Here is a 19,636-nt window from a genome sequence, read left to right as displayed (position 1 = left end):
CAGACGCATTGCAAAATATGACATGGGCTCCAGCGCTGAAGCTTTGCAGAGAATCATAAAGACGAAGTGGTGTATAAGCGAAGGAAAATTTATTATTTTACACTTTCGTGTATTGGATACTACCGTGATTTTAATGGCGACGCCGCTTGTTTATAATAAGTACTGGTGAATTGCAAATATTGAATTTCATATCTCTGGCTCAGATCTCCAAATTGTAAGAAAACGTGCCTCTGCCATGATGCAGCTCCTCATTATATATGCGAACACTTTTATTTACAAGGCAAAACAGCAGCAATTCAGAAATAAGCTCAATAACAATGTAAAATACCAACTCCAGGGCATTGTAAAATTAGTAAAAGGTAGTGCAAATTTATAATGACAGTAGACTTGTTCCTGGCACAAATATGTGGACGGGAACACTGAAACAGCGTCGAGAACAGAATAAGCCTCAAGGTGAAAGAGAGTACACATATCACCCCAGTCATTAATTGCTGCATTGTCTATGTGAATGACAAGGATGAGTTGGTAAATACCTTTAACTGACGAGCTGTGAGTTGAATCCTGCAGAATGCCTCCATTCCTGTATGTAATGTATAGTTGACTTTCCATTGTATTATTGCTTTTTTTTAATGATATGAATAATTAAACACTGTTTTAAATATTCGGCGTAGTGCACAACAAGTCCGTTTGCTACACTCACTTTCGACAAAAATATTTATTTCGTCGTTTCCTCTATTCCATGAGGGAGAGCTACATTTGAGGTTTGAGAAAAGTAGGATTCCATATGTAGATTGGTGAAAGAGGCTGATATTATCCAACAGTTTAATGTTATGAAACAAGATGTGCTTAATATTTTGAAATTCATGAGAATGTATAACGCTCCTGTGCCAGGGTGGATATGCTGTGGTTTCGAGGGGAAGTGAGGGATTACATTGCTGTTTCGGGCATGATCTTTACTATCCACTGAAGTCGCAACAGATGATTGACTGTGAAAAATGGCTTGTTCCAGAAGGGGAATAAGGCTACCACTGTGAACTACACCCAAGTCAATGTAACGTCATTGGTGGACACACGATTGCAGAGAATTCAGAGGTGCAGAATTTATGACTGTTCGTAAAAGACTGGTTGGTGTAGAAATAGTCTGCATGTCTTTTTGATTCGAAACGTTTCACGTTGGAAAGGCATAGGAGGTCAGGCAGCATCTGAGGAGCAGGAAAATCGTCTTTTCCGGCATAAGTCCTTCATCAAGGTTGTGGCGGTGAAGGGTGATGAGAGATAAATTGGCGGGAGTGGGGTTAATGTGAAGTTAGCTGGGAAGGCATTAATTCGGTGCAGCCGGGAGGTGATAGTGATAGGTAGGCGCAGATGGTGGAACAGATAGATGGGAAGGAACTTGGGCAGGTAAAACAGTTCAAATGGACTGTGCCATGTCGAAGGGTTGTATCTGAGATGAGCTGGAGGGAGTGGAGATGAGGAATGGCGAATTCGGCATTGATACCGTGTCGTTCGAGGTTATGAGGTGGATGATGAGTGGTTCTTCCTCCAAGCATTGTTTGGCAAGATTTTGGCAAAGATGGATGTCCAGAACCTGACTGTGCTTTGCGGTGGGAGGGGCAGATGAAGTGATCGTCAACAGAGCGGTGGAGTTGTTTGTTGCTTGTGTTCTAATAATTTTCTCTGAAGCATTCCACGGGTTCGAAAATATCAGTCTCTTTCACTCCCCTCCATGCAGAATCCCGCTTTTCACGAGCCTCAAATGTAGCTCTCCCACAGGAGAAGACATCATATCGTGAACAATGGGCACAGCAGCTGAGGTATTTGGATCTGCAAGAAAAGCTCTGATGCATGTGTAAGAACCATTTAAGGCTTTGGAAAGAGGTGAGGGGGTGAGCTGAGGGCGCAGTTTTTATGTTTCTTGCAGCAACAAGGAAAAGTGTCGGAAGTGGAATGTGGCATTTTGATGAGTGTGGACCAAACGAGGGAGTCGCAGAAGGAACGGTCTTTGTGCAATGATGAGAGGGTTTAGGAGAGAAATTATCCCTCTGCTGAGGGGGTCTGACTGCTGGTGGTGTAAATGGCGGAGGATGATGTTCTTTATCGATAGATTGGTGGGATGGAAGGCGAGGACCAGTGGGATTCTATTCTTATTCTCTTTGGGGGGTGGGATTCAAGGACGAGTGTAAGGGAGGCTGGAGGGCATTGATGACCCTTTGGGAAGGGGAAGCTGCTCTTCTTGAAGTAGAAGGTCGTTTGGGATTATGTGGCGTGGACGTGCTCCTTGTGGGAGCAAAAACGTCCGGGGCAGAGGATTTGGGATAATGGCATAGCGTTTTCACAGGAGGGGATGCGGAAGGATGAATAATCCAGGTAGGTGTGGGAGTGGGTAGGATTGAATTTGATGTCTGTGTTGAGCCAATTGCCGGAAATGTAATTCGAAAGGTCAGGAAAGGGAGAGAGGTATCTGTGAAAGTCCAGGTGAACTTGAGGTCAGGGTGGAAGGTGTTTGTGAAGTTGATCAGGCAGGCGCCCACAGAGTCACCAATGTAGCGGTGGAGGAAAAGTTGGGATTGGTACAACGCTAACTACTTGAGATGGATTCTTCCACATATCTGACGAACAGGCAGGCATGGCAGGGGCCCACGCGGGTGCAGGTTTGGTCTGAAGAAAATGGCAGAATTCGAAGAAGAAGTTGATGAGGGTGAGAACAATTTCTGCCACTTGAATAAACGTGTCGGTGCAGGGGGGCTGAAAGGATTGGTGGAAGAGGAAGGAACTGAGGACTTGCATGGTTTCACCATGATGAATGGATCTTTGTCGGGAATGGTTGTTCATGGTGAAGATGAGTCAATGAGAACTGTGGAAACGAAAGTCATGGAGGAAGGTTTGGGCGTGAGTGGTGATCGGAATCAACGTGGGGAGTTACTGGAGCAAGGAGGAATGGATGCTGCCAAGATATGAAAATGTAGTTTCTGTTTGGCAGGAGCAGGGGCAGACGCTGTTTCGACCGGAGCAGTCATGATTTTGAATATTGGTTAAGAGGTAGTAACAGGGTTTGGAATGTTGGGACTATGAGATGGGAGGCTGTGGATGGGAGATCAGCGGTGATGATAAAGGTGTGGACGATTTGGGAGATAACGGTTTGTTGATGGAAGGTGAGGTCATGGTCGAGGGAGTAGTCGGAGGAGGATTCCATGTGAATGCGGTGTAGAGTTGTGACCACCATTCTAAGGCTACGCCCCCCTTGTCCGTTGTTTTGATGGTGACTTTGGGTTTGGAGTAGAAGGAGTTGAGGAAGGTCCATAGTGAGCATGAGAGGTTGGAGTGTGTGAAAGGAGTCGACAAATTCTTGGGTGGCACGGTGGCACAGTGGTTAGCACTGCTTCCTCAAAGCGCCAGCGAACTGGATTCATTTCCCGCCTCAGGCAATTGTCTGTGCAGAGTTTGCACATTCTCCCCGTGTCTGCGTGGGTTTCCTCCGACAGTCCAAAAATGTGGAGGTCAGGTGAATTGGCCATAGTGCTAGATGAAGGGGTAAATAGAGGGGAATGGGGCTGGATGGGTTGCTCTTAGGAAGGTTGATGTGGTCTTCTTGGGCCGAAGGGCCTGTTTCCACATGTAAGTAATCTTACTTATTACCAAGGTTCAGGTCATCGATGTAATGTCTGCAGTTGGAGGTGAAGCTGGTGGCTGCGGCTAACAGACCAGCACGAGGTGACTAATGTATGGAGCATATGAAGCACGGAGATGGAGGTAGCAGAAGAAAAATAATGATTTGGCAACATGTGTGCAATTCATTGACTCAGGACCAAAGTGCGGGAAGGTCAGACTTTCACTGAGGATTGACCATTCATTCTCGATACGGTTGAGGTCTGTGGATGGTAAAGAAAACCTCGGCAAGGCTGCAGCTAAGAACCTAGAGGAGCGGTGTAGTTGGGAGTGGGACAGAGACTGCTTCAGGAGTGGTTGTGGTCATGGTATCATTTGAGCCGTCATCAAATCATGTGATGTTAACTGTCATGATCGTGAGCAGACGTGGGGTATTCATTGGCATCCCAGGCGATGAAACTGGACTTATGCATGACGTTAGCAGTGTCTTCGGTGTCTGCTGCGGTGATTGACTTCAGTGTGCATGGGAATACCTCCGGCGGAAGTGACCTTGCGGGTCGGCATGGTGGTGTTTTCGGCGGTGGTGGACAAATCCACCTAACAAAAAGTATATCATTGTTCCTACATTGTGATTGAGTTTATCTCCCAGAACCCCCTCCCGAGTGGAACTGTGGCAACTCGAACAGTACACAAAAAGCAAATGTTCACGTAGACAGCTGGCAATTACCTTATTAAGGAGCTATTAGGGAGAGGCAAAAAAATTCTGCCCAACAAGGAAGAATGACAGATTGCATCCACAGACAAATATCAGACAGAGTACACTGTGATACTGAGACATGGGCATCTTTTGGACATTCTTTGATCAGCGAGCTTTACAGTGGAGTTTGGTAAAATTTGACTGTGTTGTTCCGTTGTTCTAAACTTTTCTTTTAGGGGATTTTATCTGATTTCTCAGTCCCTTTATCAGTTCAATGTCCTGCACCTCATAACGCTCTCCTGCAGTAACACACTTCCCTCCCCTCTCCCGGAGCTCTCTCAGTCTCGTCTGAATTCATGCACATCTGGTCCTGCACCAGCTCCACTCTTCTGTGAGCCATCATGTCACGGTCCCATTCTTGCACTTCTAGTTCTTCACGTTCCCCATCCTGTCACGTCTTTCCTTGTCCTTTTCAGGTCTGCAGCGTGGTCCAGTATTGAAGTCTTGTCCACCTTGCTGCAGCATTATTACAGCAACCTGGTGTTGTGTGATTTTTAACATTGTAAACTCCAGTCCAACACCGGCAACTCGAAATCATGGCTACCTCGAGACGAGGATGAGTGCACACTAAACAGTACACAAAAAGCAAATGGCGGACACCGAAGGCTGATTAGGTAAGGTAATGTATTGGAGTGGTTCCTTTACCAGAAATACTATTAATGTAGTGGCTCCCACCCATCCTCCTCCGATGATTAATAATACGTTTTCTGAGTGCCAGATTGGAAAAGGTTAATAGTTTAACTTTTTTCAATTGTCTCTTCGGAATTTAGGACATTGGGAATAGCTGTTAGGGCAGTCGATTGTTCCTTCTGCAGTTTGTGGCAGGTAATGATCAGGACTGGTGTCCCCACTGACATCAACGGCAGGAAGTGCACGCAACACAACCTTCTTGGAAACGGCTTGAGGCAAACAGAGTTAGAACGAGACGAACCTTTGATCATTTGGGAGGCTGAAGAGGTAATTGAGAGGAATGGGTAAAAAATGAGGTCTGCAGATGCTGGAGATCACAGCTGAAAATGTGTTGCTGGTTAAAGCACAGCAGGTTAGGCAGCATCCAAGGAATAGGAAATTCAACGTTTCGGGCATAAGCCCTTCATCAGGAATTGAGAGGAATTACAGGGAGGTAGTCGCACCTCCAGTAGAGGTAAAAAGATACATGGTTTGCAGTCAGGAGGCAGAAAGGGAACAGACAGATAATGTATTAATCCCCTGTGGACCTCTGGTGGCAAATTTGTTCACACACTTCACAAGAGTTGACACGAATTCAGGAGGGGGATGGGAAATTGAATTGCATGTGCAGTGCCACTAGAGATTGGAAGTAGAAAAGTTATAAATAAGTCTTCAGGGTGGCAGCAGTGTGTCAGCAATCAGAAAGTATGTGTACTTCAACACCAGGAGCATCTGTTTAAAAAGGTGGCTGAACCTACAGCATCAGTTGGGACCTGGAACATCGAAATCCTGCTATTTTGTAACATGGATAGACTAGGTACACGAACAGTTGTTGCAGAGTCTGGGGTGTTGATGATAAAGGAAGTGCAGGAAAGGTGATAAAAGATGAGGTGTGGCATTGTTAGTCAAGAACAGTGTTACATTGGCAGAACGGAATTTTGTTGAGGACTCATCTGCTGATGTAATATGGTCTGAGGATAGAAACAGGAAAGTATAGGTCAAACTGTTGTGAGATTTCTGTAGACTTTCGGGAAGGTACAGAAATTTTCAGGAAAGAATTGCAATGATAATTCTGGATAGGAGCGAACGTAATGGTGTGGTTGTTATGGGGTCTTATCTTTGCAAACGTTGACTGGGAAACGCTATTCTTCGAGTAGTTTTTACTTCAATGTGCTGGAGAGTTTCCATACATAAAATGTAGATAGTCTGACAAGAGCGGAGGCCACACTGGATTCGGTACCGTGTAATGAACCCAGCCACATGTAAGATTTGGAGGTAGTTGAGTACTTTGGCAATAGTGACCACAATTCGGTTATATGTATTTTAGCGTATGAAATGGAAAGGTATATAAGACAGAACAGGACTTACACTTGTAGGAAAGGCAATTATAATGCGATTAGGCAGATCAAGGATGCTGTGGATTGGGAAGGAAACTGCAGGGTGTGGGCACAATTCATTTGTGGAGCTTGTTCTTGGAACACCTGATGCGTGTCCTAGATAAGTATGTATTTGTCATACAGGGAGGAAGTTTTCGAGTGAGTGATCCTTGGTTTCGCAAAGTCGCTGAATCTCTTATTAAGAGGAAGAAAGTAGATTACGTAATGATGAGATGTAAAGGCTCAGTTATGGCACTTGAGCGTTACACGTTACCCAGAAAGGACCGAAAGAGAGAGCGAAGCAGAGGGAGAAGGGACAGGAGAAATGTTTTGCAGGTAGAATCAATGATAACTCTCAACATTCTATAGGTAAGACAGAAATATAAGAATGACGGGAGTAAGATTGTGGCCAGTCAAGACAGTTGTGGGAAATTGTGCACCGACTGCTCGGAGCTAGGAGAGAGCGAAATGGATATTTTTCGTTAGCATTAACGCAAGAAAAAGTCAATGATGTCGAGGGGAATACTGCGATAGAGGCCATCAGAAGACATGGGATTGAGATTCATAAGGAGGAAGTGTTAGCAATTCTGGAAAGTGTAAACATAGTTCAGTTTCTTGTGCTAAATGGGATTCATCCTAGAATTCGCTCGGAAGCTAGACAGGAGAAACCCGAGACTTTGACGTTGAATTTTCTTTCATCGTTGTCTATACGAATAGTGCCAGAAGACTGGAGGATAGCAAATGTTTGTTTAAAAAGTGGATTGGAGTCAACCCTGATAATTTTAGACCAGTGAGTTTCACTTCTGCTGTGGTTAAAGTGTTGAAAATTATTATAAGAGTTGGCATGTGCAATCATTTAAAAAGAGTTAATATGATAATGGCAGACAATGGTTTATTGAAATGTAGGTAGTGCCTCACAAAACCTACTCAGTTCTTTGAGCAATGACAAAATAGGTTGATGACTTTAAAACGGTTGAAGTGTGAAGATTGATTTCAGTTAAGTGCTTGAAAAGTTGCCCCATGATAGGCCATTGCAGAAAATGTGGAGGTATAATGGACGTATTATTGAGTTGAGGTGATTCAGCAGTTTGGATGAGAAATTCGCTGGCTGTCCGAAGACAGAGTGTAGTGGTTGATGGTAAATGCTCATGCTGTAGTTCAGTTACCAGTAGTCCCCCAAAAATGCATTTTCAGGTCACTGCTTTTTGTAATTTTTTTAAATATATGATTTGAATGAGAGTGAAGAAAATTTGGTTTGGAATTTAGCGGATGACACGAAAGTTGATGGAGTGGTGGACAGTGGAGAAGGAAATTGCAGTTTACGGACGCACAGAGATGAGGCAAATTGAGTTTAATGCGGAAAAGTGAGACATTATTAACTTTGGAAGGAGTAACAGGAGTACAAATTATTATGCTAATGGCCAGATTATTGGCAGTGTGGATGAGCGGAGAGATCTCGGCGTCAAAGTGCAACTTATGCTGGAAGTTGCACTACGAGGCTGATCGCGTTGTTAAGCAGGCATAAGAGGTGTTAGTTTTATTTGGAGAAGGATTGAGTTGCGGAAACAGATGGACATGTGGAGCTCTGTAAAACTCTACTATAGCCGCACGTGGAGTATTGTGTACAGTTCTGGTCGTTGAGTTAAATGAAGGATGTGGAAGCGTTGGGAAATACGCAGAAGAGAGTTGCCAGGATGTTGCCTGCTATAGAGGGAAGGTCTTATGAGGAACTGCTAAGTGACTTGAGAATGTTTTTGTTCGAATGAACAAGGTTAAGAGGTGGCTTAATAGAGGCATATATGATCATCAGAGAATCAGATAGGACAATCTGAGCCTTTTTACTTGGATTGTGATTGCTGGCACGAGGGGAAATATTTTCAAATTGAGGGGTGATAGAAATGGACATATGTCAGAGGTAGTTTCTTTGCTCAGAGAGTAGAAATTGCGTGAAACGCCGTGTGTGCAACACCGGTGCACTCGCCAACTTTGAGGACATATAACAAGTCATTGGATAAACATATGGAAGATAACAGAATAGTGTAGATTAGAATGACTCAGGTTGGTTTCGCAGGTCAGCACAACATCGTGGATCGAAGGGTATGTGCTGGTCTGTAATCTTGTATGTTCTATGTTCTCAGATATCTCTCGCAAAAAGAAGTGCTGAGCATCGCTAATAAGCCAATTCTTCTTAAAGAACAAGTAAATTGCGTTTGTTAGAAATGTCTCCAATAATTTTCTTACAACTTATGTAAGGCTCATCGGCTCAACTCTTGCAATTCTTTTATTAAGAAATAACGCTGGTTTCAACCCGAATATGATTGCTCCATTTTCTCCTGAATACTATTGTAATTAGATGTCCAACAATTCAACAAGTTCAGCAAAGGAAAATCTTATCTCTTCAATCAACTTACTAAAACCTTTGGAATTATGGTCACTTTTCCCAAAATGCTCCCTCACTGAATCATTTAAAAGATGGCCAGGTTCATTCCTCAATGAAAGGCCCAGAACAGCCTCTTCCCTGATTGGAATTTGACATTTTATTTCAGGTATGCATTCTGTATTCACCTGCCACATGGCCCATTAAATCTGCTGGTCTTAAGGGGGTTACAATTAAGAGTAGATCAGTTGAAATCACATACGTTAACAAAACTGTTTTTTTGAGTCTTTCTATGATTTGTTTACATAACCGTCTCTCCAACCTCCACTGGTCACTGGGATGTTAATGGTAAAACGCCACCATAAGGGGATAAGGCACAGGAGCAGAAATTAGATCATTCAGCCCATCGAGTCTCGTTCACTAATCGATCATGGCTGAAAATGTTCTTCCGCTATTCTCCCGCTTTCTCCCCATAACCACTGAAGGCCTTAAGGATGAGGACCTGTCTCTCTCCATCTTAAATACACTCAATGACCCGGCCTCCACAGTCTTCTGTGGCAGTGAATTCCATTGATACACCATTATCTGGTTTCCGATGTTTTTCCTTATCGTTGTTCGAAGAGGTCTTTCCATTACTTGAAGGATATGCCCTCGTGTCGTTTTCTCTATGACGAATGGAAACATCTTCCCAACATCTCGTCTGTCCTGGCCTTTAAATGTTCCGTAAGTTTCAATTAGTTCCATCTTTATCCTTCTAATCTCCATCCAGTGTTAAACCTAAAACATCCCGCATCTGTTAAAGTGGTCGTTCCTGGGACCATTCTTGTGAATCTGCTCTGAACACGCTCCAGAGCCAGTACATTCTTCCAGAGGTATGGAGGGTGAAACAGCGCAAAATACTCCGAATGTGGTCTGATCAGAGCCTTATAGAAACTCCAAACTCCATCACTGCTTCAGAATTCAGGTTCTTTTGAAATAAATGCCATCATTGTATTTTCCTCCGAACTACTGGCTCAACCAGCAAGTTCACCTTGAGTAATCCTGGACGGGAACGTCCAAGTCTCTTTGCACTTCAGACATCTGAATTTTCTCCCTATTCAGAAAATAGCCGATGCCTACTTCTTTCCATCAAGTCGTGTGACCTCACTCTTCCCCAAATTGAACTCACCTGCCATTCTTTGCCCACCCTCGTCAGTAGTCCAAATTCTTCTTCAACCTCTCTGCTTCCTCAAAGCTACTTGACCTTCTATTTCTCATTGTGTGATTTGCGAACTTTGATAGAATGTCCTCAGTTCTTCATCTCCGTGTTTCATGCAAAAAGTGAAAAAAATGTTGTCCCAAAAGTGAGCCTTGTGTAATACCAACTGTGTAGTTCTGAAATTCTGAGAATGACGCTTTATTTCCACTCTTTTCTTTCTGACAGGCAGCCAAGCTTCTGTTCATGCTCGAACCTTGCTTCTCACACCATGCGCCCCAACATTCCACAATAGCCTCCCTGCGGCTCTTGACAAAGGCCTTCTTGAATTTCAGAAAAATAACATCCATTCTTGGTCTAATTTGCTCGTTAATTCCACAAAGAATGTTTGAAGGTTTTTCAGGCATGACCGAACTTGATGAAGAACACACAGAATCTGCCCGAGATTCGCATCAGCTTCCAAGTATTCCGCAATTATCCATCCTTCACGATGGATTTCACGATCATACCTACGAACAAGGTTGGCCAAATCGGTATGTAATTTCCATCTTCTGCCACAGTTTTGTTTTAAATAGGAGTGGTAATTTATCGAATTTACAGGCATTTGGAATGTTCCTTGATTCGACTGTTCACTGAAAAATTACCACTTAACTCTCTACTGTCTCATCCGTTGTCCGACGAAGGAATCTAGAGTGTGTTCCACCTTGTCCGGGAGAGTAATCCACATGCAGGCCATTTAGTTTTTTCAGCAACTTCTCCTTGGTGATGGTCATCAAACACAGCATTGCCCCTCACCCATTAAGATTTGTGGGCAATTTCTCGTCTCTTCCACTGTGAAGACTGAAGAAAGGTAATTATTCATTTCTTCAGCCATTTCGCTTTCCCACACGACTATCTCTCCTGCGTCATTTTCCAGCAGCCCAATTCCCATTTTGGCCTCTCTTTTGCCATTTATATACCGAAAGAAAGTCTTTCAGACTTTCTTTGTATTACTGGCTATCTTACCACTTATTTCATCTTCTCCCTACTTACTTATTTTTTTTTCTTTTTAACCCACTTTTGGCGCATATGTATAAATTTTTGTTTATGTGAAGGTATGCTTGCACACGTGAGGTTATGTGTATGTATGTGCGTGCTAATGTTTTTCTCTCTGTACTTTTGGTGCAGCATGCAACAATGTAGGTGTAGGTTTCGGAATCGCGTGTATTTGCGTGTATTTATGTGTATGCATGCTGATGCTGATTCGTGTATATGTGTCTACACTAATGTGTGCACGTGCATGTGAGTGTGTTCAAAGCGGCATGCATGTCCATATGTACTTGGAGGTATGTGTTTGCAAGTGTGTGCGTGTATGTTTGCGTGTGTGTGCGTGTGTGTGCGTGTGTGTGTGTGTGTGTGTGTGTGTGTGTGTGTATGTGTGGGTACGTGTGCACTTTTTGGCCTGCATGCATTTTTGTATGAATTTATACGGTGCCCATTATAGATTGTACGGACTGCAACTACTGAGTACAAGAAGTGACTGTTTTGGATATTGGATAATGATGCCAATCAATGGACCTTTATACCTCTGTATGATGCAGACTATCCAGATTGATTTTGTGGTTCACACATCCAGATATGTGGGGAGGACACCATCACACGCCTGATATATTTCTTTCCAATAGTGGATGGTGTATGTGAAGTCACAATGTGAGCTGCAGCTGGTAGTTGTGGAGCTGGACAGATGAATAGTTTGGACTGTAGCTGGAGTGCGGCGTTAACTGTAATCATCACATAATAGGAAGGATGCATAAAAATATAAATGTGATTCGTTTAGTGTGCTAAATGCGTTTGTATATTTGTGAGAACGTATGCATATGTTCCTATCTGCGTGAATATGTGTTCCTGAACGCAAATATACGTGATGCAAAAATCTGTGCATCTCTGTATGCATATGTCTGTGTACCTCAACATGTGCATAATGATATGTTTGTTCGTGTAAGCAGCATGAAGATGTGAAGGTGTTGGTACGAAGTTGTTCCTTTTACAAGGTTACGTTATCCATAGTTTCTTGCAGAGAGGTTGTAAAAATACATGTTCCGGAACGTCTGAGTTTGGAAAGGGATTAGGGCCAACTTGTTTGTTGCTACCCGATACTGGGTCAGGCAAAATGCTTCCAAGATTAAAAAAAAACACTTCTATAATGAGAAGAGTGTGGCTGGTTCTTCTAGATCAGATTTTCTCTGGTAGTATAGTTTTAACAGTTGTGAAGAAAGGATGCGGGAATCAGGTCCAGACTGGTTCCCTCGCTCCTTCTGATTCAACCATGTAACAATTTTATTTAATGTTTACCTTTTAGAACACAGAACATAGAACAATAAAGCACAGAACAGGCCCTTCGACACACGATGTTGTGCCGAACTTTTGTCCTAGTTGAAGCAACTATCCATGTACCTATCCAATTGCTGCTTAAAGATCACCAATGATTCTGACTCTGCCACTCCCACACGCAGCGCATTCCATGCCCCCACCTACTCTCTGGGTAAAGAACCAAGCTCTATCCACCTGAGTGGCAACTTTCAAACAGCTATTAACATGGACCCCAAGATCCCTCTGCTCCTCCACCTGACAAATATCCCTACCATTAACCCTGTATTCGCATTCTTATTTCTCCTTCCAAAATGGACAACCTAACACTTGGCAGGATTGAATTCCATCTGCCACTCCTCAGCCCAGCTCTGCATCATATCTAAGTCACTTTGCAGCTGACAACAGACCTCCAACTATCCACAGCTCCATCTATCTTCGTATCATCTGCAAATGTACTGACTCACCCTTCGACTGCCTCTTCCAAGTCATTAATAAAAATTGCAAACAGCAGAGGACCCAGAACTGATCCCTGCGGAACGCCACTCGTAACTGGGCTCCAGGCAGAATATTTGCCATCCACCACCACTCTCTGACTTCGACCGGTTAACGAGTTCTCTATCCAACTGGCAAAATTTACCACTATCCTATGCCTCCTGACTTTCCGCATAAGCCTACCATGGGGAACCTTATCAAATGCCTTTCTAAAATCCATAAACACTACATCCACTGCTGTACCCTCATCCACATGCTTGGTCACCTCCTCAAAGAATTCAATTAGACTTGTCAGGCAAGGCCTTCCCTTCACAAATCCGTGCTGGCTGGCCCTAATCAAGCAGTGTCTTTCCAGATACTCATAAATCCTATCCCTCAGCACCCATTCCATTACTTTGCCTACCACAGAAGTAAGACTAACTGGCCTGTAATTCCCGGGTTTATCCCTATTCCCTTTCTTGAACAGAGGCACAACATTCGCCACTCTCCTGTCCCCTGGTACCACCTCCGTTGACAATGAAGACAAAAAGATCATTGCCAATGGCTCTGCAATTTCCTCTTTTGCTTCCCACATAATCCTAAGATATATCCCGCCAGGCCCGGGGGACTTGTCTCTCCTCAAGTTTTTCAAAATGCCCAACACATCATCCCTCCTAACAGGTATCTCCTCTAGCTTACCAGTCCGTTTCATACTCTCCTCTTCAACAATACGGTCCCTCTCATTTGTACATGCTGAAGAAAAATACTCATTCAAGACCTTTCCTATCTCTTCAGACTCAATACACAGTCTCCCACGACTGTCCTTGATCGGACCTATGCTCGTTCTCGTCATTCTCATGTTTCTCACATACGCATAATAGGCCTTGGGGTAATCCTTGACCGTACCCGCCAAAGGTTGTTCATGCCCTCTCTTAGCTCTCCTAATACCTTTCATCAGCTCCCTCCTGGATATCCTGTATCCCTCCAACGCTTTGTCTAAACCTTGTTTCCTCAACCTTATGTAAGCCTCCTTCTTGCTCCTGACAAGACATTCAACCTCCCTCGTCAACCAAGGTTCCCTCACACGACCATCTCTTTCCTTCCAGAAATGTACATACATATCAAGGACACGTCGTATCTGTTCCTTGAAAAAGTTCCACATTTCAATGACATCCTTCCCTGACAGCCTATGCTCCCAACTTTTGGTCCTCAGATCCTGTCTTGCAGCATCCTAATTACCCTTCCCCCAATTGTAAAACCTACCCTGTTGCACGCACCTATCTCTCTCCATAACCAAGGTGAAAGTCAAAGAATTGTGGTCACCATCACCACTAACAAGACCATCACTTTCCCGGTTCGTTACCGAGCACCAAATCCAATATAGCCACCGCTCTGGTCGGACAATCTACATACTGTGTTAGAACAGCCTCCTAGACACACTGCACAAACACTGCCCCGTCCAATCTACTTGATCTAAAGAGCTTCCAATCAATATTTGGGGGCCGATAGTAAACACCCAACAAGGTGATTTTTCCTTTCCTATTTCTGAGTTCAGCCCATACTGCCTCCAAAGGCAGATCCCCCTCGAACTGCTTTTCTGCAGCCATTATACGATTTCTAATTAACAACGCCACCCCTTCCTTTTATACCACCCTCCATAATCTTACTGAAACATCTGTAACGAGGAACCTCCAACAAACATTCCTGTCCCTCTTCTATCCACGTTTCCGTGATGGCCACAACATCGTAGTCCCAACTACCAATCCACGCCTTAAGTTCACTCACCTTATTTCTGATACTTCTTGCGTTGAACTATACACACTTGAGCCGATCTCTGTGTCCACAAGTCTTCCCTGTCAGTGCTATCTTCTCCACAGCCTCCCTACATTCGTGGACATCCTGTAAGACAGCTAGCCTACTTTCTGGACTACAAGTCTGGATCCAATTCCCCTGTCAAATTAGTTTAACACACCCTCCCCTCCGCCCCGAAGAGTGCTAGCCAACCTATCTCCCCGGATATTGTTGCCCTTCTGGTTCAGGTGCAACCCGTCCTGCTTGTACAGGTCCCACCTTCGCCAGAATGCAGTCCAATTGTCCAAATACTTGAAGCCCTCCCTCCTACACAATCCTTGCAGCCATGTGTTCAACTGCACTGTCTCCCTATTTCTTGCCTCACTGTCACATGTCACCAGCAACAACCCAGAGATGACAACTCTGTCTTTCCTAGCTTTTAGCTTCCAGCCTAACTGCCTGAGCTTCTGAATGGCCTCCCCACTCCTCTTCCTACCTATCTCTCTCCATAACCAAGGTGAAAGTCAAAGAATTGTGGTCACCATCACCACTAACAAGACCATCACTTTCCCGGTTCGTTACAGAGGACCAAATCCAATATAGCCACCGCTCTGGTCGGACAATCTACATACTGAGTTAGAACAGCCTCCTAGACACACTGCACAAACACTGCCCCGTCCAATCTACTTGATCTAAAGAGCTTCCAATCAATATTTGGGGGCCGATAGTAAACACCCAACAAGGTGATTGCTCCTTTCCTATTTCTGAGTTCAGCCCATACTGCCTCCAAAGGCAGATCCCCCTCGAACTGCTTTTCTGCAGCCATTATACCATTTCTAATTAACAACGCCACCGCTTCCTTTTATACCACCCTCCATAATCTTACTGAAACATCTGTAACGCGGAACCTCCAACAAACATTCCTGTCCCTCTTCTATCCATGCTTCCTACCAATGCACACCCTCTCCCTCAAGGATTCTGAAAACATGGTCTGAGACAACTTGGAGCCTGGAACCTGGGAAGCAACAAAACATTTAAGAGTCTCGCCCATGTCCACAGAACCGCCTGTCTGTCCCTCTATCTATTGAGTCTCCTATAACTAGCGCTCTCCTCCTCTCCCACTTTCCCTTCTGAGCCTCAGAGCTGGACATCGTATCAGAGACCCAGTCACTGCAGCTTACCCCTGCTAGGCCGTTCTCCCCAACAGTATCCAAAGTGGTATACTTATTGTTGAGGGGAATGATAACAGGGAATCCCTGATTCCTCCCCTTCCCACCTCAAACTGTTACCCAACTAACTCTGTTCTTTGGCGTAACTACGTCCCTGGAGATTCTATCTATCACCCTCTCAGCCACTCGAATAATTCTGAGTTATGCACGAGAATGTGGTGGAAACTTGTGTTATTGAACTTTTGCAGCTTCTGTACTGTTGCGATACCCATAGAGGGATTAACAGGATTCGAACAGACGATGCTAATTGCACCGCAAAATAATACCAAGTCAGCATAGTATGTGTCTTGAAGGTGATGGTTTTGGTTCTAGTATTACCTTACATATGATGTAAATGCACTTCCATGTGTTTCGATTCAATTGAGCCGATTTCTTCTGGACTCGATCAATGGTCCTTGAATGCCGTTGTAAGTGAATTCATCCAGGCAAGTGCAGTGAAACCCATAACACTTTTAAATTAAGGTAGGAAGCCTTTGGAGTTAGCAGGTGATTCGCATGCTTCATTGTACCTATCTTCTAATTTTCTCTTTTCGCTATTATGTTTATTGGCTGAATTCTCTTGAGTTTCTGGTCAATGGCAATCGCCGGAAAATTGATCAGGATGGATAATGTTGCACAGATTAATCCTTGTATAATGCTTCTTTTCCGGTTTTGGAATATACAATCAACAATATATCCGTTCAACTAATTGCTCGGTGTTTAACAATGTATGCAGATCCATGCCGGGCACCTCATAATAGTGAGGCTTCAAAACAGAAAAAGAATCGTAAGTTCATGCAATAATTACACTGCAAAACCACGCATTGAGGGCATCGAGTCCATACCAACAATCAGAAGAGCATCCTCCCCAGACCAACTCCTGACTTTATATCTGTTTCATAACATTTCTCATGGCTCACCCACTTACTGTACCTGAACACATTTGACGTGGACAATTCACTTAACCTGAAATTCTTTGGACAATGGTACGAAACTAGTGTACCCACAGAAGAACATATAAATTTTAGTAACATAGTTGCCCGTGACTGGCACTGAATCCGGATCGCTGACACGTTGAGGTCGTACTCTTAACCACCGTGCCACCAGAAACATGCTCCCAAAACGCATATATCTCCTTTCACACATTTGCACATTTCAAAGCATGTGCCATGTGGAGAATTGGATCAATGCGTCTGATATAACAGCCGAATGTTTTCACTTTGTGTCCAGTTTTTAACGACAAGAAACAAAAGATTGCCTTCTTATTTGTCGTTTTCAAAATTGGTAACATCCCCTTAACTGCAGAGTCAACGAAATTGGTCTTTCTCCTTTTTGAATCTCAGACGGATTCCTTTTAAATTCATAGATTCTTGTGTGACAAGTCGGTGTCGGTAAATCTTCAGCAATTATTTTCAGTCCAAATGTGCGCCTTCAAAAGGAGCCTAAGATCTGCACCCTTCAACACGACAAGCCACGTGCTGTGTTTATGTCATTCACGGTGACCAGAAGGAAAGATTGATAGTGACTCGGCAATTGTGGTTGAATAACTATGCACTTTTCACCCACTTTATTGCTTGGCTTGGGAATAACTTTGCAGGAGCCAGTGCAGCCATTGCTCAAGTTAACAATAACTTGGGGGTGGAAGTTTCTGTCTCAGAATTGTTACTTCCCTTAGTTATTACAATTTGGACGTAGAGGGCATTATTGACTTTAGCAGTTGGCTTTGAAGAGGTTCATTGTTTTTGAATTTGGTACCAATAAAGTTGGCCCATTTGTTCTGAACGTTCTCAAGATTCTTTTCAATATTCTTGGGTCTGCATGATTATCGCCACACTCTTGACTTGATGTTTGGAGTAGATATGCAGGATTAGGAATGTCGGGTGGAACAGCGCAGCAGGTCAGGCAGCATTCAAGGAGCAGGTGATTCGACGTTTCGGGCATGAGTCCTTCTTCAGGATTCCTGAAGAAGGGCTCATGCCCAAAACGACGGTTCTCCTGCTCCTCGGATACTGCCTGACTGGCTGCGCTTTTCCAGCAACACATTTTCAGCTCTGATCTCCAGCATCTGCAGTCCTCACTTTCTCCTAGGAATGTCAGGTGTTGAGTGACTTGTTAGACGATTCTTCGTCTGTGACCTGCTCTTGTTGCCATCATATTTGCACGTGGAGTCGGACTGAATATCAGATGGATGGTAATCGCCAGAATGTTCTTATTGGAGAGGAAGGGTATCATGGGGAAGATCTGATTTCCTTGCTCAAATATAAGGGAATATTCCATTTTAATTTCAGAACAGAAATGAGCTTGTAAGCCTGTAGTAATTTCAACATTATTACAATTTTCAGACCCTTGATTGTATCAGGCCATCAGTACAACACATTACTTCCAAACTCTTCAGCAGAATAATCTTTCAGTAATTAACCCTTCGCAATCAGTGAATTTCCAAATAAACACATGGACGTGATTCTGCCATCTAAACTTCCATGAGGCATAAAACCATGATGATTCTGGAATTCATGATTAGAGTTAGGACTCTGTGAAACTCTCAGAATCAGAGTGATGTTGATGTGGATTCTATCACCCTGTTCTGATATCTGAACAACTTAAAATGTGTCCGGCAAACGTGCCATTCTTTGTTGAGGGACAGATGTTTAGAGCTGTACGTTGGGGTACAACAACCAAATAATTCAAAGGACATTCAAGAATTCAATCCCAGCATCAGCGATTTTGTTGATGTTACACTCGGAGGAAGAGTCCATCTTAAAATTATAAAAAGTTATTCCTGAACAAAGGAAAATATACCCAAATATTTAATTCCGCTCTTTTGCATTTACACATCAATGATTTGACTCATTACTTACATACTTTACAATTCATCTGATCATATGAATTTACGGCTCTCTGCAGACAGGCTTTGGACAAGCCCTCGGACCTGCACGAGTCTCATAATGCTTTCCATCCTCTCTTGTCTCCGTTCTTGAGAGTTTTCAATATGGACACATTAGTACATTGCCAGATATTTGCTGGCTACAACATGTAAAATTTCTAGATAATCCTAAATTTATCGTTGGGTGTCCTGTAATGGATGCATTCATACCAGATTCCATTACCTGCTAATTTCTGTTCCTGTGATTTAATATTCCCTGTACTGATATGTGGGCTGTCTTTGCTGTTAGACTCTGGTTACCCTCTTAATTTTACTAGAATCGTTTCCTGGAATGCTTTCGCGACAGTTTTGTATATAGGTAAATCATTAATAGAAGATCAGCACATGAGATTCACTAATTAATTGTGGTCTCAGCTGTCCATATCTATGTCTTCAGCTGAAACAACTGCAGCTGTATAATCTCCCGTAATTATGCTATTTTGGATTTCCTATTTGGAGCTACTATTATTCAACTTGTGAAGGGCACAGGCATCAATTTTTGTCTCAAGCTTTGAGACTTTCTTTGGCGACCTGTGGCACGGGAGGCTATTTTATGCTGCTCAATTATGTACAGACTGAACAGTCCCTTCCTTTGGAAAGATCTGTCATGCAAAATCCGAAAAGCTGAATTTGGTTTCAATTATTTGTCCAGTATGTTTTTCCTCATGGTTCTGGCAGTCACGTGACTTGAGGAATCGCAGTGAATCACATGAAATCTATACATCCTGGATTGTGTTATTTCCACATTTTCAGTTTTTCCTTTCTCTGGGAAAAAATACTTTCCTGTTAAGTCCATGTCTTTGAAGTGACATACAATGAATCATCCTGCATAATAGGGCCAATTGCCACTTAAATCCTCGTGCTAGATGAATCGCTATTCTGATCCTTTCATGCATAGTGACCTTCTTTCCTCA

This window comes from Hemiscyllium ocellatum, unplaced genomic scaffold (genome assembly GCF_020745735.1).
Source record: "Hemiscyllium ocellatum isolate sHemOce1 unplaced genomic scaffold, sHemOce1.pat.X.cur. R4, whole genome shotgun sequence".
NCBI lineage: Eukaryota > Metazoa > Chordata > Chondrichthyes > Orectolobiformes > Hemiscylliidae > Hemiscyllium > Hemiscyllium ocellatum.
The sequence above is the reverse complement of the archived record's forward strand: the minus strand, read 5'-3'. Positions refer to the sequence as shown.